The 27,624-nt window shown below is 40.6% G+C and overlaps 18 non-coding genes across 18 annotated transcripts; all 18 read right to left on the bottom strand.

Moving 5' to 3' along the window:
• Positions 1-334: 334 nt before the first annotated feature.
• Positions 335-453, bottom strand: LOC131706941 (5S ribosomal RNA). Its single transcript, XR_009310887.1, has one exon. It is a non-coding gene; the product is annotated as a 5S ribosomal RNA (ribosomal RNA).
• Positions 454-2,185: 1,732 nt separating this feature from the next.
• LOC131706937 (U1 spliceosomal RNA) lies at positions 2,186-2,349 on the bottom strand. Its single transcript, XR_009310884.1, has one exon. It is a non-coding gene; the product is annotated as a U1 spliceosomal RNA (small nuclear RNA).
• Positions 2,350-3,241: 892 nt separating this feature from the next.
• Positions 3,242-3,360, bottom strand: LOC131706893 (5S ribosomal RNA). The gene has a single exon (XR_009310873.1). It is a non-coding gene; the product is annotated as a 5S ribosomal RNA (ribosomal RNA).
• A 1,735-nt stretch (positions 3,361-5,095) lies between these two features.
• LOC131706934 (U1 spliceosomal RNA) lies at positions 5,096-5,259 on the bottom strand. The gene has a single exon (XR_009310883.1). It is a non-coding gene; the product is annotated as a U1 spliceosomal RNA (small nuclear RNA).
• Positions 5,260-6,152: 893 nt separating this feature from the next.
• On the bottom strand, positions 6,153-6,271 carry LOC131706872 (5S ribosomal RNA). The gene has a single exon (XR_009310860.1). It is a non-coding gene; the product is annotated as a 5S ribosomal RNA (ribosomal RNA).
• A 1,735-nt stretch (positions 6,272-8,006) lies between these two features.
• On the bottom strand, positions 8,007-8,170 carry LOC131706930 (U1 spliceosomal RNA). Its single transcript, XR_009310881.1, has one exon. It is a non-coding gene; the product is annotated as a U1 spliceosomal RNA (small nuclear RNA).
• An 892-nt stretch (positions 8,171-9,062) lies between these two features.
• Positions 9,063-9,181, bottom strand: LOC131706850 (5S ribosomal RNA). Its single transcript, XR_009310844.1, has one exon. It is a non-coding gene; the product is annotated as a 5S ribosomal RNA (ribosomal RNA).
• A 1,738-nt stretch (positions 9,182-10,919) lies between these two features.
• On the bottom strand, positions 10,920-11,083 carry LOC131706925 (U1 spliceosomal RNA). Its single transcript, XR_009310880.1, has one exon. It is a non-coding gene; the product is annotated as a U1 spliceosomal RNA (small nuclear RNA).
• An 892-nt stretch (positions 11,084-11,975) lies between these two features.
• On the bottom strand, positions 11,976-12,094 carry LOC131706846 (5S ribosomal RNA). The gene has a single exon (XR_009310842.1). It is a non-coding gene; the product is annotated as a 5S ribosomal RNA (ribosomal RNA).
• A 1,731-nt stretch (positions 12,095-13,825) lies between these two features.
• Positions 13,826-13,989, bottom strand: LOC131706919 (U1 spliceosomal RNA). Its single transcript, XR_009310879.1, has one exon. It is a non-coding gene; the product is annotated as a U1 spliceosomal RNA (small nuclear RNA).
• An 892-nt stretch (positions 13,990-14,881) lies between these two features.
• On the bottom strand, positions 14,882-15,000 carry LOC131706820 (5S ribosomal RNA). Its single transcript, XR_009310826.1, has one exon. It is a non-coding gene; the product is annotated as a 5S ribosomal RNA (ribosomal RNA).
• A 1,725-nt stretch (positions 15,001-16,725) lies between these two features.
• LOC131706914 (U1 spliceosomal RNA) lies at positions 16,726-16,889 on the bottom strand. The gene has a single exon (XR_009310878.1). It is a non-coding gene; the product is annotated as a U1 spliceosomal RNA (small nuclear RNA).
• An 891-nt stretch (positions 16,890-17,780) lies between these two features.
• On the bottom strand, positions 17,781-17,899 carry LOC131706842 (5S ribosomal RNA). Its single transcript, XR_009310837.1, has one exon. It is a non-coding gene; the product is annotated as a 5S ribosomal RNA (ribosomal RNA).
• Positions 17,900-20,806: 2,907 nt separating this feature from the next.
• On the bottom strand, positions 20,807-20,970 carry LOC131706910 (U1 spliceosomal RNA). The gene has a single exon (XR_009310877.1). It is a non-coding gene; the product is annotated as a U1 spliceosomal RNA (small nuclear RNA).
• An 892-nt stretch (positions 20,971-21,862) lies between these two features.
• On the bottom strand, positions 21,863-21,981 carry LOC131706800 (5S ribosomal RNA). Its single transcript, XR_009310811.1, has one exon. It is a non-coding gene; the product is annotated as a 5S ribosomal RNA (ribosomal RNA).
• A 1,718-nt stretch (positions 21,982-23,699) lies between these two features.
• LOC131706904 (U1 spliceosomal RNA) lies at positions 23,700-23,863 on the bottom strand. Its single transcript, XR_009310876.1, has one exon. It is a non-coding gene; the product is annotated as a U1 spliceosomal RNA (small nuclear RNA).
• Positions 23,864-24,755: 892 nt separating this feature from the next.
• On the bottom strand, positions 24,756-24,874 carry LOC131706762 (5S ribosomal RNA). Its single transcript, XR_009310780.1, has one exon. It is a non-coding gene; the product is annotated as a 5S ribosomal RNA (ribosomal RNA).
• A 1,727-nt stretch (positions 24,875-26,601) lies between these two features.
• LOC131707807 (U1 spliceosomal RNA) lies at positions 26,602-26,765 on the bottom strand. Its single transcript, XR_009311230.1, has one exon. It is a non-coding gene; the product is annotated as a U1 spliceosomal RNA (small nuclear RNA).
• Between the last annotated feature and the right edge of the window lie 859 nt (positions 26,766-27,624).

Below are 27,624 nucleotides of genomic sequence, written 5' to 3'. Positions count from 1 at the left end.
ATAATAAAAAGTACTTCATCAACTGTTATTTCTTTTTTTAATTAATTAAACTAACCATAACTAGCAAAACTCGTCAGTACTTTTGTCTTAACCCTGTTCACATTTGTTTGTATCGGACCGCTACTGGTAGTTTCGGCTTAGAATATAATACGATAACCCTTTCTGTCCTAACTCAGTTTTCAAAACCAGTAAAGGCTGATACAATACTTGTTCGTGTGTGGAATGGGACAATAAAAAAACCAAAAAAAGAAAACGATGTTTAGACTTACAGCTTCCAGGTTAGTAACATAAATAACAAGGGAAATAGCGCCCCCTGTCAAGCTGCAGAAAGAAAAGCTTACAGCACCTGGTATTCCCAGGCGGTCTCCCATCCAAGTACTAACCAGGCCCGACCTTGCTTAGCTTCCGAGATCAGACGAGATCGGGCGTTCTCAAGGTGGTATGGCCGTAAGCGAACGACAGTCTTGGTTTATCTCTTTCATAGTATTAAGTTAATATCATTCATGCAATGACAGGTTGGGGGAGGGATTTCCAGATCTCTAATTTGTCACAAACGTTAACATTTAAGCAGCTCTGGGCTCCACGTGTGCGGGCCCGTGTGTCCGTGTGTCTGTGTGTGTATATATAGCAGCATTAAAAGTGCCATTAGATTCTTGCGAAATTGTATGTTCACAAAGTAGTAGCCACACGTTGGCATTGAAAGTGTTAAGTTCTCAAAGGCATCCATTTTGTATATTACCCTCTTTTAGTTTGAATCTGCAGCAGTGTTGTAATGGATCTCAGCTGTACTGAGCTGTGTTGCCGTTGGAGGACTGTATGCCCTGAAACCAATTTGATGTTTATTCTACAAAATAAATCCCCCTTTCAAACAACTCGTGTGGTTCTTTAGGCTGAGCAGTACTGCAAGGGTCCCTCTCCTCCAGTTAGAGACAGCATACATGTGGTTACATGATACATGGATGAAGGCTTATTGTGACTTGTTCGACTCCTCGAGACCATCACTTTCAATTCCAACACAAAATGTCTCGTTTTCAATCGCTCGACAACACCCACAGTACAGAAATGTGCATTAATGATCAACAAAATGAGAATACGTTAAAAAAAAAAAAAAAAGATGTAAAGCTGGTAGATTCGTATCTCAGAGGAACGGGAAATTAAAACAAGGTAAAGGCAATCATCTAAATAAAGCTGAATCAATAACGGATAACGACATAGAACGTCTGTACAGAGCTGAAACACTATGTTTTAAAAAAAAACAACTGTACCGCTGAACCTCGTCTTCTTTAATATTAGCAACTTTGTAACTTTGATACACGTGCCGCTGACTCGTTACTTTGTCTTCTCAAGATGAAACACTTCACAATACATGTACATAAAACACTTTGGTACTTTCTAGAACATTATACGCTCCGAAAGAAAAAACAAAATCTCATTCCCAGTCTGACAGAGCCACCTGCTGGAGATATATAGATAATCGCTAATTGCTTTCAATACCTGTGTTTTTAACTTTGACTATAACATCAGGGGAGAGCGCGAACGCGATTGCAGCCCTGCTTGTAAATCTGCTTGTATGTGGTTTTATGTTGTCTAATTAAAGTGTTTGTCTGCCAAGATATGTTTTAAGGGGCTTAGTGGTCAGGTGGTTAAAGAAAAGCTCTTGTTACCGGGAGGTTCCTGGTTCAATCCCAGCTCAGCCACTGGCTCATTGTGTGTGACCCTGTCCCTGAGCAAGTCCCTTAACCTCCTTGTGCTCCTTCCTTCAAATGAGATGTAAAACCCAGGTCCTATTGTAAGTGACTCTGCAGCAGCAGCAGCAGCAGCAGCAGCAGCAGTTGTGATGCACAGTTTATCTGAATAAAAAACATCAACTAAATAAATAAAACTGATAAGCTCGAAAATGATTTCCAATTATTTAAAATAAAAATAAAAACTTTGATACAGACACTGCTGAGTCTTTACTTTTAGTCTTGTCAATAAAAAATAACGAAACATGGAAATAGATGTGCAGGAACCACGTAGCTATTTATTTGACAGTCAGAAAGCTAAAAACATTGAGCTCCTTTTAAAGAAAACCTGACTCCCTGTGTGACGAAGCCGCCTGCCGGAGAGTTGTTGAACAACTAGTGAGTGAGTGAGTTCCTTCCTGCGACGGGTTCGTGTTTGTTTCTGTCTTTGACCATAGTTTCAGGGGAGAGCGCGAACGCAGTCCCCCACTACCAGAAATTATGCAGTCGAGATTCCCGCATTTGGGGAATTCGCAGGGGTCAGCACAGCCGGAGTGCAATGGCCGAGCCTCGCCCTGGGTGAACCACCTTCATGATCATGGTATCTCCCCTGCCAGGTAAGTATGAGTTGTACACATTGCGAGTCGTCACCCGTCCACAAGAGACATTTTTCAAAGAAACGGTGCCTACATCTGCAATTTAAAGAAACACTCTTTTCCTAATATAACATTTTCATTGTTATCATAGCGCACTTTCCAGTCTGTTGGGTGTAATGGGTTCCTTCAGTTTTCAGTATAAGTATTTATAAATTGCATTCCCGTAATGCCTCTCGGTATATATTTGCATGCGCCTTTATCATTGGAGGACAAGATGCCAGGATTTACACAGGACGACGTCATTCGTGCAGCAGCATGTGAGATGTTCCGCAAAAGAAGCGACGGGTCTGTATACACGTCTGCGTAAACGAAATAAAAAAAATGTAACAAATGTACGACTTTCAAAAAGAAAGCAAGCAAAACATTGGTCAAACATTTGTTAAGGTCACACATAATATAAATAAACTCGAACGAATGAACGGGTCACTAAATCCGTTCTTGGTTGATATGCTCGTTTTGTTCTCTTGTTTGGCACAATAATCTAAACACGCAGTTTGTGGCTTTAAAACATGTCTCGTTCTGTTACTATAATAAAAAGTACTTCATCAACTGTTATTTCTTTTTTTAATTAATTAAACTAACCATAACTAGCAAAACTCGTCAGTACTTTTGTCTTAACCCTGTTCACATTTGTTTGTATCGGACCGCTACTGGTAGTTTCGGCTTAGAATATAATACGATAACCCTTTCTGTCCTAACTCAGTTTTCAAAACCAGTAAAGGCTGATACAATACTTGTTCGTGTGTGGAATGGGACAATAAAAAAACCAAAAAAAGAAAACGATGTTTAGACTTACAGCTTCCAGGTTAGTAACATAAATAACAAGGGAAATAGCGCCCCCTGTCAAGCTGCAGAAAGAAAAGCTTACAGCACCTGGTATTCCCAGGCGGTCTCCCATCCAAGTACTAACCAGGCCCGACCTTGCTTAGCTTCCGAGATCAGACGAGATCGGGCGTTCTCAAGGTGGTATGGCCGTAAGCGAACGACAGTCTTGGTTTATCTCTTTCATAGTATTAAGTTAATATCATTCATGCAATGACAGGTTGGGGGAGGGATTTCCAGATCTCTAATTTGTCACAAACGTTAACATTTAAGCAGCTCTGGGCTCCACGTGTGCGGGCCCGTGTGTCCGTGTGTCTGTGTGTGTATATATAGCAGCATTAAAAGTGCCATTAGATTCTTGCGAAATTGTATGTTCACAAAGTAGTAGCCACACGTTGGCATTGAAAGTGTTAAGTTCTCAAAGGCATCCATTTTGTATATTACCCTCTTTTAGTTTGAATCTGCAGCAGTGTTGTAATGGATCTCAGCTGTACTGAGCTGTGTTGCCGTTGGAGGACTGTATGCCCTGAAACCAATTTGATGTTTATTCTACAAAATAAATCCCCCTTTCAAACAACTCGTGTGGTTCTTTAGGCTGAGCAGTACTGCAAGGGTCCCTCTCCTCCAGTTAGAGACAGCATACATGTGGTTACATGATACATGGATGAAGGCTTATTGTGACTTGTTCGACTCCTCGAGACCATCACTTTCAATTCCAACACAAAATGTCTCGTTTTCAATCGCTCGACAACACCCACAGTACAGAAATGTGCATTAATGATCAACAAAATGAGAATACGTTAAAAAAAAAAAAAAAAAGATGTAAAGCTGGTAGATTCGTATCTCAGAGGAACGGGAAATTAAAACAAGGTAAAGGCAATCATCTAAATAAAGCTGAATCAATAACGGATAACGACATAGAACGTCTGTACAGAGCTGAAACACTATGTTTTAAAAAAAACAACTGTACCGCTGAACCTCGTCTTCTTTAATATTAGCAACTTTGTAACTTTGATACACGTGCCGCTGACTCGTTACTTTGTCTTCTCAAGATGAAACACTTCACAATACATGTACATAAAACACTTTGGTACTTTCTAGAACATTATACGCTCCGAAAGAAAAAACAAAATCTCATTCCCAGTCTGACAGAGCCACCTGCTGGAGATATATAGATAATCGCTAATTGCTTTCAATACCTGTGTTTTTAACTTTGACTATAACATCAGGGGAGAGCGCGAACGCGATTGCAGCCCTGCTTGTAAATCTGCTTGTATGTGGTTTTATGTTGTCTAATTAAAGTGTTTGTCTGCCAAGATATGTTTTAAGGGGCTTAGTGGTCAGGTGGTTAAAGAAAAGCTCTTGTTACCGGGAGGTTCCTGGTTCAATCCCAGCTCAGCCACTGGCTCATTGTGTGTGACCCTGTCCCTGAGCAAGTCCCTTAACCTCCTTGTGCTCCTTCCTTCAAATGAGATGTAAAACCCAGGTCCTATTGTAAGTGACTCTGCAGCAGCAGCAGCAGCAGCAGCAGCAGCAGCAGTTGTGATGCACAGTTTATCTGAATAAAAAACATCAACTAAATAAATAAAACTGATAAGCTCGAAAATGATTTCCAATTATTTAAAATAAAAATAAAAACTTTGATACAGACACTGCTGAGTCTTTACTTTTAGTCTTGTCAATAAAAAATAACGAAACATGGAAATAGATGTGCAGGAACCACGTAGCTATTTATTTGACAGTCAGAAAGCTAAAAACATTGAGCTCCTTTTAAAGAAAACCTGACTCCCTGTGTGACGAAGCCGCCTGCCGGAGAGTTGTTGAACAACTAGTGAGTGAGTGAGTTCCTTCCTGCGACGGGTTCGTGTTTGTTTCTGTCTTTGACCATAGTTTCAGGGGAGAGCGCGAACGCAGTCCCCCACTACCAGAAATTATGCAGTCGAGATTCCCGCATTTGGGGAATTCGCAGGGGTCAGCACAGCCGGAGTGCAATGGCCGAGCCTCGCCCTGGGTGAACCACCTTCATGATCATGGTATCTCCCCTGCCAGGTAAGTATGAGTTGTACACATTGCGAGTCGTCACCCGTCCACAAGAGACATTTTTCAAAGAAACGGTGCCTACATCTGCAATTTAAAGAAACACTCTTTTCCTAATATAACATTTTCATTGTTATCATAGCGCACTTTCCAGTCTGTTGGGTGTAATGGGTTCCTTCAGTTTTCAGTATAAGTATTTATAAATTGCATTCCCGTAATGCCTCTCGGTATATATTTGCATGCGCCTTTATCATTGGAGGACAAGATGCCAGGATTTACACAGGACGACGTCATTCGTGCAGCAGCATGTGAGATGTTCCGCAAAAGAAGCGACGGGTCTGTATACACGTCTGCGTAAACGAAATTAAAAAAAATGTAACAAATGTACGACTTTCAAAAAGAAAGCAAGCAAAACATTGGTCAAACATTTGTTAAGGTCACACATAATATAAATAAACTCGAACGAATGAACGGGTCACTAAATCCGTTCTTGGTTGATATGCTCGTTTTGTTCTCTTGTTTGGCACAATAATCTAAACACGCAGTTTGTGGCTTTAAAACATGTCTCGTTCTGTTACTATAATAAAAAGTACTTCATCAACTGTTATTTCTTTTTTTAATTAATTAAACTAACCATAACTAGCAAAACTCGTCAGTACTTTTGTCTTAACCCTGTTCACATTTGTTTGTATCGGACCGCTACTGGTAGTTTCGGCTTAGAATATAATACGATAACCCTTTCTGTCCTAACTCAGTTTTCAAAACCAGTAAAGGCTGATACAATACTTGTTCGTGTGTGGAATGGGACAATAAAAAAACCAAAAAAAGAAAACGATGTTTAGACTTACAGCTTCCAGGTTAGTAACATAAATAACAAGGGAAATAGCGCCCCCTGTCAAGCTGCAGAAAGAAAAGCTTACAGCACCTGGTATTCCCAGGCGGTCTCCCATCCAAGTACTAACCAGGCCCGACCTTGCTTAGCTTCCGAGATCAGACGAGATCGGGCGTTCTCAAGGTGGTATGGCCGTAAGCGAACGACAGTCTTGGTTTATCTCTTTCATAGTATTAAGTTAATATCATTCATGCAATGACAGGTTGGGGGAGGGATTTCCAGATCTCTAATTTGTCACAAACGTTAACATTTAAGCAGCTCTGGGCTCCACGTGTGCGGGCCCGTGTGTCCGTGTGTCTGTGTGTGTATATATAGCAGCATTAAAAGTGCCATTAGATTCTTGCGAAATTGTATGTTCACAAAGTAGTAGCCACACGTTGGCATTGAAAGTGTTAAGTTCTCAAAGGCATCCATTTTGTATATTACCCTCTTTTAGTTTGAATCTGCAGCAGTGTTGTAATGGATCTCAGCTGTACTGAGCTGTGTTGCCGTTGGAGGACTGTATGCCCTGAAACCAATTTGATGTTTATTCTACAAAATAAATCCCCCTTTCAAACAACTCGTGTGGTTCTTTAGGCTGAGCAGTACTGCAAGGGTCCCTCTCCTCCAGTTAGAGACAGCATACATGTGGTTACATGATACATGGATGAAGGCTTATTGTGACTTGTTCGACTCCTCGAGACCATCACTTTCAATTCCAACACAAAATGTCTCGTTTTCAATCGCTCGACAACACCCACAGTACAGAAATGTGCATTAATGATCAACAAAATGAGAATACGTTAAAAAAAAAAAAAAAAGATGTAAAGCTGGTAGATTCGTATCTCAGAGGAACGGGAAATTAAAACAAGGTAAAGGCAATCATCTAAATAAAGCTGAATCAATAACGGATAACGACATAGAACGTCTGTACAGAGCTGAAACACTATGTTTTAAAAAAAAACAACTGTACCGCTGAACCTCGTCTTCTTTAATATTAGCAACTTTGTAACTTTGATACACGTGCCGCTGACTCGTTACTTTGTCTTCTCAAGATGAAACACTTCACAATACATGTACATAAAACACTTTGGTACTTTCTAGAACATTATACGCTCCGAAAGAAAAAACAAAATCTCATTCCCAGTCTGACAGAGCCACCTGCTGGAGATATATAGATAATCGCTAATTGCTTTCAATACCTGTGTTTTTAACTTTGACTATAACATCAGGGGAGAGCGCGAACGCGATTGCAGCCCTGCTTGTAAATCTGCTTGTATGTGGTTTTATGTTGTCTAATTAAAGTGTTTGTCTGCCAAGATATGTTTTAAGGGGCTTAGTGGTCAGGTGGTTAAAGAAAAGCTCTTGTTACCGGGAGGTTCCTGGTTCAATCCCAGCTCAGCCACTGGCTCATTGTGTGTGACCCTGTCCCTGAGCAAGTCCCTTAACCTCCTTGTGCTCCTTCCTTCAAATGAGATGTAAAACCCAGGTCCTATTGTAAGTGACTCTGCAGCAGCAGCAGCAGCAGCAGCAGCAGCAGCAGTTGTGATGCACAGTTTATCTGAATAAAAAACATCAACTAAATAAATAAAACTGATAAGCTCGAAAATGATTTCCAATTATTTAAAATAAAAATAAAAACTTTGATACAGACACTGCTGAGTCTTTACTTTTAGTCTTGTCAATAAAAAATAACGAAACATGGAAATAGATGTGCAGGAACCACGTAGCTATTTATTTGACAGTCAGAAAGCTAAAAACATTGAGCTCCTTTTAAAGAAAACCTGACTCCCTGTGTGACGAAGCCGCCTGCCGGAGAGTTGTTGAACAACTAGTGAGTGAGTGAGTTCCTTCCTGCGACGGGTTCGTGTTTGTTTCTGTCTTTGACCATAGTTTCAGGGGAGAGCGCGAACGCAGTCCCCCACTACCAGAAATTATGCAGTCGAGATTCCCGCATTTGGGGAATTCGCAGGGGTCAGCACAGCCGGAGTGCAATGGCCGAGCCTCGCCCTGGGTGAACCACCTTCATGATCATGGTATCTCCCCTGCCAGGTAAGTATGAGTTGTACACATTGCGAGTCGTCACCCGTCCACAAGAGACATTTTTCAAAGAAACGGTGCCTACATCTGCAATTTAAAGAAACACTCTTTTCCTAATATAACATTTTCATTGTTATCATAGCGCACTTTCCAGTCTGTTGGGTGTAATGGGTTCCTTCAGTTTTCAGTATAAGTATTTATAAATTGCATTCCCGTAATGCCTCTCGGTATATATTTGCATGCGCCTTTATCATTGGAGGACAAGATGCCAGGATTTACACAGGACGACGTCATTCGTGCAGCAGCATGTGAGATGTTCCGCAAAAGAAGCGACGGGTCTGTATACACGTCTGCGTAAACGAAATAAAAAAAATGTAACAAATGTACGACTTTCAAAAAGAAAGCAAGCAAAACATTGGTCAAACATTTGTTAAGGTCACACATAATATAAATAAACTCGAACGAATGAACGGGTCACTAAATCCGTTCTTGGTTGATATGCTCGTTTTGTTCTCTTGTTTGGCACAATAATCTAAACACGCAGTTTGTGGCTTTAAAACATGTCTCGTTCTGTTACTATAATAAAAAGTACTTCATCAACTGTTATTTCTTTTTTTAATTAATTAAACTAACCATAACTAGCAAAACTCGTCAGTACTTTTGTCTTAACCCTGTTCACATTTGTTTGTATCGGACCGCTACTGGTAGTTTCGGCTTAGAATATAATACGATAACCCTTTCTGTCCTAACTCAGTTTTCAAAACCAGTAAAGGCTGATACAATACTTGTTCGTGTGTGGAATGGGACAATAAAAAAACCAAAAAAAGAAAACGATGTTTAGACTTACAGCTTCCAGGTTAGTAACATAAATAACAAGGGAAATAGCGCCCCCTGTCAAGCTGCAGAAAGAAAAGCTTACAGCACCTGGTATTCCCAGGCGGTCTCCCATCCAAGTACTAACCAGGCCCGACCTTGCTTAGCTTCCGAGATCAGACGAGATCGGGCGTTCTCAAGGTGGTATGGCCGTAAGCGAACGACAGTCTTGGTTTATCTCTTTCATAGTATTAAGTTAATATCATTCATGCAATGACAGGTTGGGGGAGGGATTTCCAGATCTCTAATTTGTCACAAACGTTAACATTTAAGCAGCTCTGGGCTCCACGTGTGCGGGCCCGTGTGTCCGTGTGTCTGTGTGTGTATATATAGCAGCATTAAAAGTGCCATTAGATTCTTGCGAAATTGTATGTTCACAAAGTAGTAGCCACACGTTGGCATTGAAAGTGTTAAGTTCTCAAAGGCATCCATTTTGTATATTACCCTCTTTTAGTTTGAATCTGCAGCAGTGTTGTAATGGATCTCAGCTGTACTGAGCTGTGTTGCCGTTGGAGGACTGTATGCCCTGAAACCAATTTGATGTTTATTCTACAAAATAAATCCCCCTTTCAAACAACTCGTGTGGTTCTTTAGGCTGAGCAGTACTGCAAGGGTCCCTCTCCTCCAGTTAGAGACAGCATACATGTGGTTACATGATACATGGATGAAGGCTTATTGTGACTTGTTCGACTCCTCGAGACCATCACTTTCAATTCCAACACAAAATGTCTCGTTTTCAATCGCTCGACAACACCCACAGTACAGAAATGTGCATTAATGATCAACAAAATGAGAATACGTTAAAAAAAAAAAAAAAAGATGTAAAGCTGGTAGATTCGTATCTCAGAGGAACGGGAAATTAAAACAAGGTAAAGGCAATCATCTAAATAAAGCTGAATCAATAACGGATAACGACATAGAACGTCTGTACAGAGCTGAAACACTATGTTTTAAAAAAAACAACTGTACCGCTGAACCTCGTCTTCTTTAATATTAGCAACTTTGTAACTTTGATACACGTGCCGCTGACTCGTTACTTTGTCTTCTCAAGATGAAACACTTCACAATACATGTACATAAAACACTTTGGTACTTTCTAGAACATTATACGCTCCGAAAGAAAAAACAAAATCTCATTCCCAGTCTGACAGAGCCACCTGCTGGAGATATATAGATAATCGCTAATTGCTTTCAATACCTGTGTTTTTAACTTTGACTATAACATCAGGGGAGAGCGCGAACGCGATTGCAGCCCTGCTTGTAAATCTGCTTGTATGTGGTTTTATGTTGTCTAATTAAAGTGTTTGTCTGCCAAGATATGTTTTAAGGGGCTTAGTGGTCAGGTGGTTAAAGAAAAGCTCTTGTTACCGGGAGGTTCCTGGTTCAATCCCAGCTCAGCCACTGGCTCATTGTGTGTGACCCTGTCCCTGAGCAAGTCCCTTAACCTCCTTGTGCTCCTTCCTTCAAATGAGATGTAAAACCCAGGTCCTATTGTAAGTGACTCTGCAGCAGCAGCAGCAGCAGCAGCAGCAGCAGTTGTGATGCACAGTTTATCTGAATAAAAAACATCAACTAAATAAATAAAACTGATAAGCTCGAAAATGATTTCCAATTATTTAAAATAAAAATAAAAACTTTGATACAGACACTGCTGAGTCTTTACTTTTAGTCTTGTCAATAAAAAATAACGAAACATGGAAATAGATGTGCAGGAACCACGTAGCTATTTATTTGACAGTCAGAAAGCTAAAAACATTGAGCTCCTTTTAAAGAAAACCTGACTCCCTGTGTGACGAAGCCGCCTGCCGGAGAGTTGTTGAATAACTAGTGAGTGAGTGAGTGAGTGAGTTCCTTCCTCCGACGGGTTCGTGTTGTTTCTGTCTTTGACCATAGTTTCAGGGGAGAGCGCGAACGCAGTCCCCCACTACCAGAAATTATGCAGTCGAGATTCCCGCATTTGGGGAATTCGCAGGGGTCAGCACAGCCGGAGTGCAATGGCCGAGCCTCGCCCTGGGTGAACCACCTTCATGATCATGGTATCTCCCCTGCCAGGTAAGTATGAGTTGTACACATTGCGAGTCGTCACCCGTCCACAAGAGACATTTTTCAAAGAAACGGTGCCTACATCTGCAATTTAAAGAAACACTCTTTTCCTAATATAACATTTTCATTGTTATCATAGCGCACTTTCCAGTCTGTTGGGTGTAATGGGTTCCTTCAGTTTTCAGTATAAGTATTTATAAATTGCATTCCCGTAATGCCTCTCGGTATATATTTGCATGCGCCTTTATCATTGGAGGACAAGATGCCAGGATTTACACAGGACGACGTCATTCGTGCAGCAGCATGTGAGATGTTCCGCAAAAGAAGCGACGGGTCTGTATACACGTCTGCGTAAACGAAATAAAAAAAATGTAACAAATGTACGACTTTCAAAAAGAAAGCAAGCAAAACATTGGTCAAACATTTGTTAAGGTCACACATAATATAAATAAACTCGAACGAATGAACGGGTCACTAAATCCGTTCTTGGTTGATATGCTCGTTTTGTTCTCTTGTTTGGCACAATAATCTAAACACGCAGTTTGTGGCTTTAAAACATGTCTCGTTCTGTTACTATAATAAAAAGTACTTCATCAACTGTTATTTCTTTTTTTAATTAATTAAACTAACCATAACTAGCAAAACTCGTCAGTACTTTTGTCTTAACCCTGTTCACATTTGTTTGTATCGGACCGCTACTGGTAGTTTCGGCTTAGAATATAATACGATAACCCTTTCTGTCCTAACTCAGTTTTCAAAACCAGTAAAGGCTGATACAATACTTGTTCGTGTGTGGAATGGGACAATAAAAAAACCAAAAAAAGAAAACGATGTTTAGACTTACAGCTTCCAGGTTAGTAACATAAATAACAAGGGAAATAGCGCCCCCTGTCAAGCTGCAGAAAGAAAAGCTTACAGCACCTGGTATTCCCAGGCGGTCTCCCATCCAAGTACTAACCAGGCCCGACCTTGCTTAGCTTCCGAGATCAGACGAGATCGGGCGTTCTCAAGGTGGTATGGCCGTAAGCGAACGACAGTCTTGGTTTATCTCTTTCATAGTATTAAGTTAATATCATTCATGCAATGACAGGTTGGGGGAGGGATTTCCAGATCTCTAATTTGTCACAAACGTTAACATTTAAGCAGCTCTGGGCTCCACGTGTGCGGGCCCGTGTGTCCGTGTGTCTGTGTGTGTATATATAGCAGCATTAAAAGTGCCATTAGATTCTTGCGAAATTGTATGTTCACAAAGTAGTAGCCACACGTTGGCATTGAAAGTGTTAAGTTCTCAAAGGCATCCATTTTGTATATTACCCTCTTTTAGTTTGAATCTGCAGCAGTGTTGTAATGGATCTCAGCTGTACTGAGCTGTGTTGCCGTTGGAGGACTGTATGCCCTGAAACCAATTTGATGTTTATTCTACAAAATAAATCCCCCTTTCAAACAACTCGTGTGGTTCTTTAGGCTGAGCAGTACTGCAAGGGTCCCTCTCCTCCAGTTAGAGACAGCATACATGTGGTTACATGATACATGGATGAAGGCTTATTGTGACTTGTTCGACTCCTCGAGACCATCACTTTCAATTCCAACACAAAATGTCTCGTTTTCAATCGCTCGACAACACCCACAGTACAGAAATGTGCATTAATGATCAACAAAATGAGAATACGTTAAAAAAAAAAAAAAAAGATGTAAAGCTGGTAGATTCGTATCTCAGAGGAACGGGAAATTAAAACAAGGTAAAGGCAATCATCTAAATAAAGCTGAATCAATAACGGATAACGACATAGAACGTCTGTACAGAGCTGAAACACTATGTTTTAAAAAAAACAACTGTACCGCTGAACCTCGTCTTCTTTAATATTAGCAACTTTGTAACTTTGATACACGTGCCGCTGACTCGTTACTTTGTCTTCTCAAGATGAAACACTTCACAATACATGTACATAAAACACTTTGGTACTTTCTAGAACATTATACGCTCCGAAAGAAAAAACAAAATCTCATTCCCAGTCTGACAGAGCCACCTGCTGGAGATATATAGATAATCGCTAATTGCTTTCAATACCTGTGTTTTTAACTTTGACTATAACATCAGGGGAGAGCGCGAACGCGATTGCAGCCCTGCTTGTAAATCTGCTTGTATGTGGTTTTATGTTGTCTAATTAAAGTGTTTGTCTGCCAAGATATGTTTTAAGGGGCTTAGTGGTCAGGTGGTTAAAGAAAAGCTCTTGTTACCGGGAGGTTCCTGGTTCAATCCCAGCTCAGCCACTGGCTCATTGTGTGTGACCCTGTCCCTGAGCAAGTCCCTTAACCTCCTTGTGCTCCTTCCTTCAAATGAGATGTAAAACCCAGGTCCTATTGTAAGTGACTCTGCAGCAGCAGCAGCAGCAGCAGCAGCAGCAGTTGTGATGCACAGTTTATCTGAATAAAAAACATCAACTAAATAAATAAAACTGATAAGCTCGAAAATGATTTCCAATTATTTAAAATAAAAATAAAAACTTTGATACAGACACTGCTGAGTCTTTACTTTTAGTCTTGTCAATAAAAAATAACGAAACATGGAAATAGATGTGCAGGAACCACGTAGCTATTTATTTGACAGTCAGAAAGCTAAAAACATTGAGCTCCTTTTAAAGAAAACCTGACTCCCTGTGTGACGAAGCCGCCTGCCGGAGAGTTGTTGAACAACTAGTGAGTGAGTGAGTTCCTTCCTGCGACGGGTTCGTGTTTGTTTCTGTCTTTGACCATAGTTTCAGGGGAGAGCGCGAACGCAGTCCCCCACTACCAGAAATTATGCAGTCGAGATTCCCGCATTTGGGGAATTCGCAGGGGTCAGCACAGCCGGAGTGCAATGGCCGAGCCTCGCCCTGGGTGAACCACCTTCATGATCATGGTATCTCCCCTGCCAGGTAAGTATGAGTTGTACACATTGCGAGTCGTCACCCGTCCACAAGAGACATTTTTCAAAGAAACGGTGCCTACATCTGCAATTTAAAGAAACACTCTTTTCCTAATATAACATTTTCATTGTTATCATAGCGCACTTTCCAGTCTGTTGGGTGTAATGGGTTCCTTCAGTTTTCAGTATAAGTATTTATAAATTGCATTCCCGTAATGCCTCTCGGTATATATTTGCATGCGCCTTTATCATTGGAGGACAAGATGCCAGGATTTACACAGGACGACGTCATTCGTGCAGCAGCATGTGAGATGTTCCGCAAAAGAAGCGACGGGTCTGTATACACGTCTGCGTAAACGAAATAAAAAAAATGTAACAAATGTACGACTTTCAAAAAGAAAGCAAGCAAAACATTGGTCAAACATTTGTTAAGGTCACACATAATATAAATAAACTCGAACGAATGAACGGGTCACTAAATCCGTTCTTGGTTGATATGCTCGTTTTGTTCTCTTGTTTGGCACAATAATCTAAACACGCAGTTTGTGGCTTTAAAACATGTCTCGTTCTGTTACTATAATAAAAAGTACTTCATCAACTGTTATTTCTTTTTTTAATTAATTAAACTAACCATAACTAGCAAAACTCGTCAGTACTTTTGTCTTAACCCTGTTCACATTTGTTTGTATCGGACCGCTACTGGTAGTTTCGGCTTAGAATATAATACGATAACCCTTTCTGTCCTAACTCAGTTTTCAAAACCAGTAAAGGCTGATACAATACTTGTTCGTGTGTGGAATGGGACAATAAAAAAACCAAAAAAAGAAAACGATGTTTAGACTTACAGCTTCCAGGTTAGTAACATAAATAACAAGGGAAATAGCGCCCCCTGTCAAGCTGCAGAAAGAAAAGCTTACAGCACCTGGTATTCCCAGGCGGTCTCCCATCCAAGTACTAACCAGGCCCGACCTTGCTTAGCTTCCGAGATCAGACGAGATCGGGCGTTCTCAAGGTGGTATGGCCGTAAGCGAACGACAGTCTTGGTTTATCTCTTTCATAGTATTAAGTTAATATCATTCATGCAATGACAGGTTGGGGGAGGGATTTCCAGATCTCTAATTTGTCACAAACGTTAACATTTAAGCAGCTCTGGGCTCCACGTGTGCGGGCCCGTGTGTCCGTGTGTCTGTGTGTGTATATATAGCAGCATTAAAAGTGCCATTAGATTCTTGCGAAATTGTATGTTCACAAAGTAGTAGCCACACGTTGGCATTGAAAGTGTTAAGTTCTCAAAGGCATCCATTTTGTATATTACCCTCTTTTAGTTTGAATCTGCAGCAGTGTTGTAATGGATCTCAGCTGTACTGAGCTGTGTTGCCGTTGGAGGACTGTATGCCCTGAAACCAATTTGATGTTTATTCTACAAAATAAATCCCCCTTTCAAACAACTCGTGTGGTTCTTTAGGCTGAGCAGTACTGCAAGGGTCCCTCTCCTCCAGTTAGAGACAGCATACATGTGGTTACATGATACATGGATGAAGGCTTATTGTGACTTGTTCGACTCCTCGAGACCATCACTTTCAATTCCAACACAAAATGTCTCGTTTTCAATCGCTCGACAACACCCACAGTACAGAAATGTGCATTAATGATCAACAAAATGAGAATACGTTAAAAAAAAAAAAAAAGATGTAAAGCTGGTAGATTCGTATCTCAGAGGAACGGGAAATTAAAACAAGGTAAAGGCAATCATCTAAATAAAGCTGAATCAATAACGGATAACGACATAGAACGTCTGTACAGAGCTGAAACACTATGTTTTAAAAAAAACAACTGTACCGCTGAACCTCGTCTTCTTTAATATTAGCAACTTTGTAACTTTGATACACGTGCCGCTGACTCGTTACTTTGTCTTCTCAAGATGAAACACTTCACAATACATGTACATAAAACACTTTGGTACTTTCTAGAACATTATACGCTCCGAAAGAAAAAACAAAATCTCATTCCCAGTCTGACAGAGCCACCTGCTGGAGATATATAGATAATCGCTAATTGCTTTCAATACCTGTGTTTTTAACTTTGACTATAACATCAGGGGAGAGCGCGAACGCGATTGCAGCCCTGCTTGTAAATCTGCTTGTATGTGGTTTTATGTTGTCTAATTAAAGTGTTTGTCTGCCAAGATATGTTTTAAGGGGCTTAGTGGTCAGGTGGTTAAAGAAAAGCTCTTGTTACCGGGAGGTTCCTGGTTCAATCCCAGCTCAGCCACTGGCTCATTGTGTGTGACCCTGTCCCTGAGCAAGTCCCTTAACCTCCTTGTGCTCCTTCCTTCAAATGAGATGTAAAACCCAGGTCCTATTGTAAGTGACTCTGCAGCAGCAGCAGCAGCAGCAGCAGTTGTGATGCACAGTTTATCTGAATAAAAAACATCAACTAAATAAATAAAACTGATAAGCTCGAAAATGATTTCCAATTATTTAAAATAAAAATAAAAACTTTGATACAGACACTGCTGAGTCTTTACTTTTAGTCTTGTCAATAAAAAATAACGAAACATGGAAATAGATGTGCAGGAACCACGTAGCTATTTATTTGACAGTCAGAAAGCTAAAAACATTGAGCTCCTTTTAAAGAAAACCTGACTCCCTGTGTGACGAAGCCGCCTGCCGGAGAGTTGTTGAACAACTAGTGAGTGAGTGAGTTCCTTCCTGCGACGGGTTCGTGTTTGTTTCTGTCTTTAACCCATAGTTTCAGGGGAGAGCGCGAACGCAGTCCCCCACTACCAGAAATTATGCAGTCGAGATTCCCGCATTTGGGGAATTCGCAGGGGTCAGCACAGCCGGAGTGCAATGGCCGAGCCTCGCCCTGGGTGAACCACCTTCATGATCATGGTATCTCCCCTGCCAGGTAAGTATGAGTTGTACACATTGCGAGTCGTCACCCGTCCACAAGAGACATTTTTCAAAGAAACGGTGCCTACATCTGCAATTTAAAGAAACACTCTTTTCCTAATATAACATTTTCATTGTTATCATAGCGCACTTTCCAGTCTGTTGGGTGTAATGGGTTCCTTCAGTTTTCAGTATAAGTATTTATAAATTGCATTCCCGTAATGCCTCTCGGTATATATTTGCATGCGCCTTTATCATTGGAGGACAAGATGCCAGGATTTACACAGGACGACGTCATTCGTGCAGCAGCATGTGAGATGTTCCGCAAAAGAAGCGACGGGTCTGTATACACGTCTGCGTAAACGAAATAAAAAAAATGTAACAAATGTACGACTTTCAAAAAGAAAGCAAGCAAAACATTGGTCAAACATTTGTTAAGGTCACACATAATATAAATAAACTCGAACGAATGAACGGGTCACTAAATCCGTTCTTGGTTGATATGCTCGTTTTGTTCTCTTGTTTGGCACAATAATCTAAACACGCAGTTTGTGGCTTTAAAACATGTCTCGTTCTGTTACTATAATAAAAAGTACTTCATCAACTGTTATTTCTTTTTTTAATTAATTAAACTAACCATAACTAGCAAAACTCGTCAGTACTTTTGTCTTAACCCTGTTCACATTTGTTTGTATCGGACCGCTACTGGTAGTTTCGGCTTAGAATATAATACGATAACCCTTTCTGTCCTAACTCAGTTTTCAAAACCAGTAAAGGCTGATACAATACTTGTTCGTGTGTGGAATGGGACAATAAAAAAACCAAAAAAAGAAAACGATGTTTAGACTTACAGCTTCCAGGTTAGTAACATAAATAACAAGGGAAATAGCGCCCCCTGTCAAGCTGCAGAAAGAAAAGCTACAGCACCTGGTATTTCCAGGCGGCCTCCCATCCAAGTACTAACCAGGCCCGACCTTGCTTAGCTTCCGAGATCAGACGAGATCGGGCGTTCTCAAGGTGGTATGGCCGTAAGCGAACGACAATCTTGGTTTATCTCTTTCATAGTATTAAGTTAATATCATTCATGCAATGACAGGTTGGGGGAGGGATTTCCAGATCTCTAATTTGTCACAAACGTTAACATTTAAGCAGCTCTGGGCTCCATGTGTGCGGGCCCGTGTGTCCGTGTGTCTGTGTGTGTATATATAGCAGCGTTAAAAGTGCCATTAGATTCTTGCGAAATTGTATGTTCACAAAGTAGTAGCCACACGTTGGCATTGAAAGTGTTAAGTTCTCAAAGGCATCCATTTTGTATATTACCCTCTTTTAGTTTGAATCTGCAGCAGTGTTGTAATGGATCTCAGCTGTACTGAGCTGTGTTGCCGTTGGAAGACTGTATGCCCTGAAACCAATTTGATGTTTATTCTACAAAATAAATCCCCCTTTCAAACAACTCGTGTGGTTCTTTAGGCTGAGCAGTACTGCAAGGGTCCCTCTCCTCCAGTTAGAGACAGCATACATGTGGTTACATGAAACATGGATGAAGGCTTATTGTGACTTGTTCGACTCCTCGAGACCATCACTTTCAATTCAAACACAAAATGTCTCGTTTTCAATCGCTCGACAACACCCACAGTACAGAAATGTGCATTAATGATCAACAAAATGAGAATACGTTAAAAAAAAAAAAAAAAAAAGATGTAAAGCTGGTAGATTCGTATCTCAGAGGAACGGGAAATTAAAACAAGGTAAAGGCAATCATCTAAATAAAGCTGAATCAATAACGGATAACGACATAGAACGTCTGTACAGAGCTGAAACACTATGTTTTAAAAAAAACAACTGTACCGCTGAACCTCGTCTTCTTTAATATTAGCAACTTTGTAACTTTGATACACGTGCCGCTGACTCGTTACTTTGTCTTCTCAAGATGAAACACTTCACAATACATGTACATAAAACACTTTGGTACTTTCTAGAACATTATACGCTCCGAAAGAAAAAACAAAATCTCATTCCCAGTCTGACAGAGCCACCTGCTGGAGATATATAGATAATCGCTAATTGCTTTCAATACCTGTGTTTTTAACTTTGACTATAACATCAGGGGAGAGCGCGAACGCGATTGCAGCCCTGCTTGTAAATCTGCTTGTATGTGGTTTTATGTTGTCTAATTAAAGTGTTTGTCTGCCAAGATATGTTTTAAGGGGCTTAGTGGTCAGGTGGTTAAAGAAAATACTCTTTTATTGAGATTTTACATTTTTTACATTTACACCCATTCGTTTTTTCATTCATTTTACATTTCTTTTAAAGATGACATTCATGCATACAGACATACATTTTGTTTTAAAAGCATTTAAAATACATTTAAAAACACCAAGACAATTGTGCTTTGTACATGGTTAAAACAGACACAGATTAAAATCAACATGAAAAAAACCTGTGCTGTTTTAAAAGTGACTGGAAAAAAAGAACCATCTATAAAAAACCAGTGCTTGTGAGGGCCGGGGAGTGCTCTCTAAAAAAGTGAACATAAACCTAGATCTAAAACAGGGACAGGGGAAAAGGGACAGTGTATAAACAGTGAGTTAAAATTCTAAAATTTTAAAACACTTAAAATGTAACTTTTAATAGTTTACATTAAAAATCTTAAAGATACATAAAACAAAACAAAACAAAATCAAATAAAACATTCAAATTAAATCAAAGGTCCATAAAACTGAAACAAAAAGACTACATATAACCAGGGCACCGTTGAAAAACGGTCATGCCAGCTAAAAAGGGCGGAATGCTGGCATGACAAAATAAATAAAAGGCTTAGCGGTGCCCCGTAGTCCCGCTCCTAGGAGCTAGCGGTTCCAGTTTTTTCCTTTATTCCATCTTCACGTCCTGAAGTCCGGCGATCCTCCACTCCGCGCAGGCCTTGTCCTTCCCGAGGGTCCGGATGTCCAGAATTACAAAGTCCTTGATAAGAGTTTGTGCCCTTCTGGTCGTGGTGATAGTGTCTAGCTCCTGCTTGTGATAGACACAGACGTTACGGCCTTCCCACAGGATCTGCTTGACAACATTGATGACACGCCAAACGCACTTAGCTGTGCTGGTAGTGATTCCTCCCGCAGGCCCATAGAGCACAGTCTCAGCGGTCATCTTGGCCGTGTCAGCAAACCTGTTTAGGAAGACAGAGACAGAGAGCCAGACACTGCCAGCCACATCACACTCCCAGAAGATATGGGCTGGTGTTTCTCTCTTGCGGCACTTTGCATAGGGGCATGTTTCTACTTGGGCTAGTCCCCTCCTGAACATGAACGCTCGAGTGGGGAGTGCACTGTGGATGGTGTTCCATGCTATATCCTTCTGGACATTACTGAGGCAGCTGTGAGACACATTCTCCCAGATTGGTTAAAGAAAAGCTCTTGTTACCGGGAGGTTCCTGGTTCAATCCCAGCTCAGCCACTGGCTCATTGTGTGTGACCCTGTCCCTGAGCAAGTCCCTTAACCTCCTTGTGCTCCTTCCTTCAAATGAGATGTAAAACCCAGGTCCTATTGTAAGTGACTCTGCAGCAGCAGCAGCAGCAGCAGCAGCAGCAGTTGTGATGCACAGTTTATCTGAATAAAAAACATCAACTAAATAAATAAAACTGATAAGCTCGAAAATGATTTCCAATTATTTAAAATAAAAATAAAAACTTTGATACAGACACTGCTGAGTCTTTACTTTTAGTCTTGTCAATAAAAAATAACGAAACATGGAAATAGATGTGCAGGAACCACGTAGCTATTTATTTGACAGTCAGAAAGCTAAAAACATTGAGCTCCTTTTAAAGAAAACCTGACTCCCTGTGTGACGAAGCCGCCTGCCGGAGAGTTGTTGAACAACTAGTGAGTGAGTGAGTTCCTTCCTGCGACGGGTTCGTGTTTGTTTCTGTCTTTGACCATAGTTTCAGGGGAGAGCGCGAACGCAGTCCCCCACTACCAGAAATTATGCAGTCGAGATTCCCGCATTTGGGGAATTCGCAGGGGTCAGCACAGCCGGAGTGCAATGGCCGAGCCTCGCCCTGGGTGAACCACCTTCATGATCATGGTATCTCCCCTGCCAGGTAAGTATGAGTTGTACACATTGCGAGTCGTCACCCGTCCACAAGAGACATTTTTCAAAGAAACGGTGCCTACATCTGCAATTTAAAGAAACACTCTTTTCCTAATATAACATTTTCATTGTTATCATAGCGCACTTTCCAGTCTGTTGGGTGTAATGGGTTCCTTCAGTTTTCAGTATAAGTATTTATAAATTGCATTCCCGTAATGCCTCTCGGTATATATTTGCATGCGCCTTTATCATTGGAGGACAAGATGCCAGGATTTACACAGGACGACGTCATTCGTGCAGCAGCATGTGAGATGTTCCGCAAAAGAAGCGACGGGTCTGTATACACGTCTGCGTAAACGAAATAAAAAAAATGTAACAAATGTACGACTTTCAAAAAGAAAGCAAGCAAAACATTGGTCAAACATTTGTTAAGGTCACACATAATATAAATAAACTCGAACGAATGAACGGGTCACTAAATCCGTTCTTGGTTGATATGCTCGTTTTGTTCTCTTGTTTGGCACAATAATCTAAACACGCAGTTTGTGGCTTTAAAACATGTCTCGTTCTGTTACTATAATAAAAAGTACTTCATCAACTGTTATTTCTTTTTTTAATTAATTAAACTAACCATAACTAGCAAAACTCGTCAGTACTTTTGTCTTAACCCTGTTCACATTTGTTTGTATCGGACCGCTACTGGTAGTTTCGGCTTAGAATATAATACGATAACCCTTTCTGTCCTAACTCAGTTTTCAAAACCAGTAAAGGCTGATACAATACTTGTTCGTGTGTGGAATGGGACAATAAAAAAACCAAAAAAAGAAAACGATGTTTAGACTTACAGCTTCCAGGTTAGTAACATAAATAACAAGGGAAATAGCGCCCCCTGTCAAGCTGCAGAAAGAAAAGCTTACAGCACCTGGTATTCCCAGGCGGTCTCCCATCCAAGTACTAACCAGGCCCGACCTTGCTTAGCTTCCGAGATCAGACGAGATCGGGCGTTCTCAAGGTGGTATGGCCGTAAGCGAACGACAATCTTGGTTTATCTCTTTCATAGTATTAAGTTAATATCATTCATGCAATGACAGGTTGGGGGAGGGATTTCCAGATCTCTAATTTGTCACAAACGTTAACATTTAAGCAGCTCTGGGCTCCACGTGTGCGGGCCCGTGTGTCCGTGTGTCTGTGTGTGTATATATAGCAGCATTAAAAGTGCCATTAGATTCTTGCGAAATTGTATGTTCACAAAGTAGTAGCCACACGTTGGCATTGAAAGTGTTAAGTTCTCAAAGGCATCCATTTTGTATATTACCCTCTTTTAGTTTGAATCTGCAGCAGTGTTGTAATGGATCTCAGCTGTACTGAGCTGTGTTGCCGTTGGAGGACTGTATGCCCTGAAACCAATTTGATGTTTATTCTACAAAATAAATCCCCCTTTCAAACAACTCGTGTGGTTCTTTAGGCTGAGCAGTACTGCAAGGGTCCCTCTCCTCCAGTTAGAGACAGCATACATGTGGTTACATGATACATGGATGAAGGCTTATTGTGACTTGTTCGACTCCTCGAGACCATCACTTTCAATTCCAACACAAAATGTCTCGTTTTCAATCGCTCGACAACACCCACAGTACAGAAATGTGCATTAATGATCAACAAAATGAGAATACGTTAAAAAAAAAAAAAAAAGATGTAAAGCTGGTAGATTCGTATCTCAGAGGAACGGGAAATTAAAACAAGGTAAAGGCAATCATCTAAATAAAGCTGAATCAATAACGGATAACGACATAGAACGTCTGTACAGAGCTGAAACACTATGTTTTAAAAAAAAACAACTGTACCGCTGAACCTCGTCTTCTTTAATATTAGCAACTTTGTAACTTTGATACACGTGCCGCTGACTCGTTACTTTGTCTTCTCAAGATGAAACACTTCACAATACATGTACATAAAACACTTTGGTACTTTCTAGAACATTATACGCTCCGAAAGAAAAAACAAAATCTCATTCCCAGTCTGACAGAGCCACCTGCTGGAGATATATAGATAATCGCTAATTGCTTTCAATACCTGTGTTTTTAACTTTGACTATAACATCAGGGGAGAGCGCGAACGCGATTGCAGCCCTGCTTGTAAATCTGCTTGTATGTGGTTTTATGTTGTCTAATTAAAGTGTTTGTCTGCCAAGATATGTTTTAAGGGGCTTAGTGGTCAGGTGGTTAAAGAAAAGCTCTTGTTACCGGGAGGTTCCTGGTTCAATCCCAGCTCAGCCACTGGCTCATTGTGTGTGACCCTGTCCCTGAGCAAGTCCCTTAACCTCCTTGTGCTCCTTCCTTCAAATGAGATGTAAAACCCAGGTCCTATTGTAAGTGACAGCAGCAGCAGCAGCAGCAGTTGTGATGCACAGTTTATCTGAATAAAAAACATCAACTAAATAAATAAAACTGATAAGCTCGAAAATGATTTCCAATTATTTAAAATAAAAATAAAAACTTTGATACAGACACTGCTGAGTCTTTACTTTTAGTCTTGTCAATAAAAAATAACGAAACATGGAAATAGATGTGCAGGAACCACGTAGCTATTTATTTGACAGTCAGAAAGCTAAAAACATTGAGCTCCTTTTAAAGAAAACCTGACTCCCTGTGTGACGAAGCCGCCTGCCGGAGAGTTGTTGAACAACTAGTGAGTGAGTGAGTTCCTTCCTGCGACGGGTTCGTGTTTGTTTCTGTCTTTGACCATAGTTTCAGGGGAGAGCGCGAACGCAGTCCCCCACTACCAGAAATTATGCAGTCGAGATTCCCGCATTTGGGGAATTCGCAGGGGTCAGCACAGCCGGAGTGCAATGGCCGAGCCTCGCCCTGGGTGAACCACCTTCATGATCATGGTATCTCCCCTGCCAGGTAAGTATGAGTTGTACACATTGCGAGTCGTCACCCGTCCACAAGAGACATTTTTCAAAGAAACGGTGCCTACATCTGCAATTTAAAGAAACACTCTTTTCCTAATATAACATTTTCATTGTTATCATAGCGCACTTTCCAGTCTGTTGGGTGTAATGGGTTCCTTCAGTTTTCAGTATAAGTATTTATAAATTGCATTCCCGTAATGCCTCTCGGTATATATTTGCATGCGCCTTTATCATTGGAGGACAAGATGCCAGGATTTACACAGGACGACGTCATTCGTGCAGCAGCATGTGAGATGTTCCGCAAAAGAAGCGACGGGTCTGTATACACGTCTGCGTAAACGAAATAAAAAAAATGTAACAAATGTACGACTTTCAAAAAGAAAGCAAGCAAAACATTGGTCAAACATTTGTTAAGGTCACACATAATATAAATAAACTCGAACGAATGAACGGGTCACTAAATCCGTTCTTGGTTGATATGCTCGTTTTGTTCTCTTGTTTGGCACAATAATCTAAACACGCAGTTTGTGGCTTTAAAACATGTCTCGTTCTGTTACTATAATAAAAAGTACTTCATCAACTGTTATTTCTTTTTTTAATTAATTAAACTAACCATAACTAGCAAAACTCGTCAGTACTTTTGTCTTAACCCTGTTCACATTTGTTTGTATCGGACCGCTACTGGTAGTTTCGGCTTAGAATATAATACGATAACCCTTTCTGTCCTAACTCAGTTTTCAAAACCAGTAAAGGCTGATACAATACTTGTTCGTGTGTGGAATGGGACAATAAAAAAACCAAAAAAAGAAAACGATGTTTAGACTTACAGCTTCCAGGTTAGTAACATAAATAACAAGGGAAATAGCGCCCCCTGTCAAGCTGCAGAAAGAAAAGCTTACAGCACCTGGTATTCCCAGGCGGTCTCCCATCCAAGTACTAACCAGGCCCGACCTTGCTTAGCTTCCGAGATCAGACGAGATCGGGCATTCTCAAGGTGGTATGGCCGTAAGCGAACGACAGTCTTGGTTTATCTCTTTCATAGTATTAAGTTAATATCATTCATGCAATGACAGGTTGGGGGAGGGATTTCCAGATCTCTAATTTGTCACAAACGTTAACATTTAAGCAGCTCTGGGCTCCACGTGTGCGGGCCCGTGTGTCCGTGTGTCTGTGTGTGTATATATAGCAGCATTAAAAGTGCCATTAGATTCTTGCGAAATTGTATGTTCACAAAGTAGTAGCCACACGTTGGCATTGAAAGTGTTAAGTTCTCAAAGGCATCCATTTTGTATATTACCCTCTTTTAGTTTGAATCTGCAGCAGTGTTGTAATGGATCTCAGCTGTACTGAGCTGTGTTGCCGTTGGAGGACTGTATGCCCTGAAACCAATTTGATGTTTATTCTACAAAATAAATCCCCCTTTCAAACAACTCGTGTGGTTCTTTAGGCTGAGCAGTACTGCAAGGGTCCCTCTCCTCCAGTTAGAGACAGCATACATGTGGTTACATGATACATGGATGAAGGCTTATTGTGACTTGTTCGACTCCTCGAGACCATCACTTTCAATTCCAACACAAAATGTCTCGTTTTCAATCGCTCGACAACACCCACAGTACAGAAATGTGCATTAATGATCAACAAAATGAGAATACGTTAAAAAAAAAAAAAAAAGATGTAAAGCTGGTAGATTCGTATCTCAGAGGAACGGGAAATTAAAACAAGGTAAAGGCAATCATCTAAATAAAGCTGAATCAATAACGGATAACGACATAGAACGTCTGTACAGAGCTGAAACACTATGTTTTAAAAAAAACAACTGTACCGCTGAACCTCGTCTTCTTTAATATTAGCAACTTTGTAACTTTGATACACGTGCCGCTGACTCGTTACTTTGTCTTCTCAAGATGAAACACTTCACAATACATGTACATAAAACACTTTGGTACTTTCTAGAACATTATACGCTCCGAAAGAAAAAACAAAATCTCATTCCCAGTCTGACAGAGCCACCTGCTGGAGATATATAGATAATCGCTAATTGCTTTCAATACCTGTGTTTTTAACTTTGACTATAACATCAGGGGAGAGCGCGAACGCGATTGCAGCCCTGCTTGTAAATCTGCTTGTATGTGGTTTTATGTTGTCTAATTAAAGTGTTTGTCTGCCAAGATATGTTTTAAGGGGCTTAGTGGTCAGGTGGTTAAAGAAAAGCTCTTGTTACCGGGAGGTTCCTGGTTCAATCCCAGCTCAGCCACTGGCTCATTGTGTGTGACCCTGTCCCTGAGCAAGTCCCTTAACCTCCTTGTGCTCCTTCCTTCAAATGAGATGTAAAACCCAGGTCCTATTGTAAGTGACTCTGCAGCAGCAGCAGCAGCAGCAGCAGCAGCAGTTGTGATGCACAGTTTATCTGAATAAAAAACATCAACTAAATAAATAAAACTGATAAGCTCGAAAATGATTTCCAATTATTTAAAATAAAAATAAAAACTTTGATACAGACACTGCTGAGTCTTTACTTTTAGTCTTGTCAATAAAAAATAACGAAACATGGAAATAGATGTGCAGGAACCACGTAGCTATTTATTTGACAGTCAGAAAGCTAAAAACATTGAGCTCCTTTTAAAGAAAACCTGACTCCCTGTGTGACGAAGCCGCCTGCCGGAGAGTTGTTGAACAACTAGTGAGTGAGTTCCTTCCTCCGACGGGTTCGTGTTTGTTTCTGTCTTTGGCCATAGTTTCAGGGGAGAGCGCGAACGCAGTCCCCCACTACCAGAAATTATGCAGTCGAGATTCCCGCATTTGGGGAATTCGCAGGCGTCAGCACAGCCGGAGTGCAATGGCCGAGCCTCGCCCTGGGTGAACCACCTTCATGATCATGGTATCTCCCCTGCCAGGTAAGTATGAGTTGTACACATTGCGAGTCGTCACCCGTCCACAAGAGACATTTTTCAAAGAAACGGTGCCTACATCTGCAATTTAAAGAAACACTCTTTTCCTAATATAACATTTTCATTGTTATCATAGCGCACTTTCCAGTCTGTTGGGTGTAATGGGTTCCTTCAGTTTTCAGTATAAGTATTTATAAATTGCATTCCCGTAATGCCTCTCGGTATATATTTGCATGCGCCTTTATCATTGGAGGACAAGATGCCAGGATTTACACAGGACGACGTCATTCGTGCAGCAGCATGTGAGATGTTCCGCAAAAGAAGCGACGGGTCTGTATACACGTCTGCGTAAACGAAATAAAAAAAATGTAACAAATGTACGACTTTCAAAAAGAAAGCAAGCAAAACATTGGTCAAACATTTGTTAAGGTCACACATAATATAAATAAACTCGAACGAATGAACGGGTCACTAAATCCGTTCTTGGTTGATATGCTCGTTTTGTTCTCTTGTTTGGCACAATAATCTAAACACGCAGTTTGTGGCTTTAAAACATGTCTCGTTCTGTTACTATAAAAAGTACTTCATCAACTGTTATTTCTTTTTTTAATTAATTAAACTAACCATAACTAGCAAAACTCGTCAGTACTTTTGTCTTAACCCTGTTCACATTTGTTTGTATCGGACCGCTACTGGTAGTTTCGGCTTAGAATATAATACGATAACCCTTTCTGTCCTAACTCAGTTTTCAAAACCAGTAAAGGCTGATACAATACTTGTTCGTGTGTGGAATGGGACAATAAAAAAACCAAAAAAAGAAAACGATGTTTAGACTTACAGCTTCCAGGTTAGTAACATAAATAACAAGGGAAA

Source organism: Acipenser ruthenus, chromosome 2 (assembly GCF_902713425.1).
Source record: "Acipenser ruthenus chromosome 2, fAciRut3.2 maternal haplotype, whole genome shotgun sequence".
Lineage (NCBI taxonomy): Eukaryota > Metazoa > Chordata > Actinopteri > Acipenseriformes > Acipenseridae > Acipenser > Acipenser ruthenus.
The sequence above is the reverse complement of the archived record's forward strand: the minus strand, read 5'-3'. Positions and strand labels throughout refer to the sequence as shown.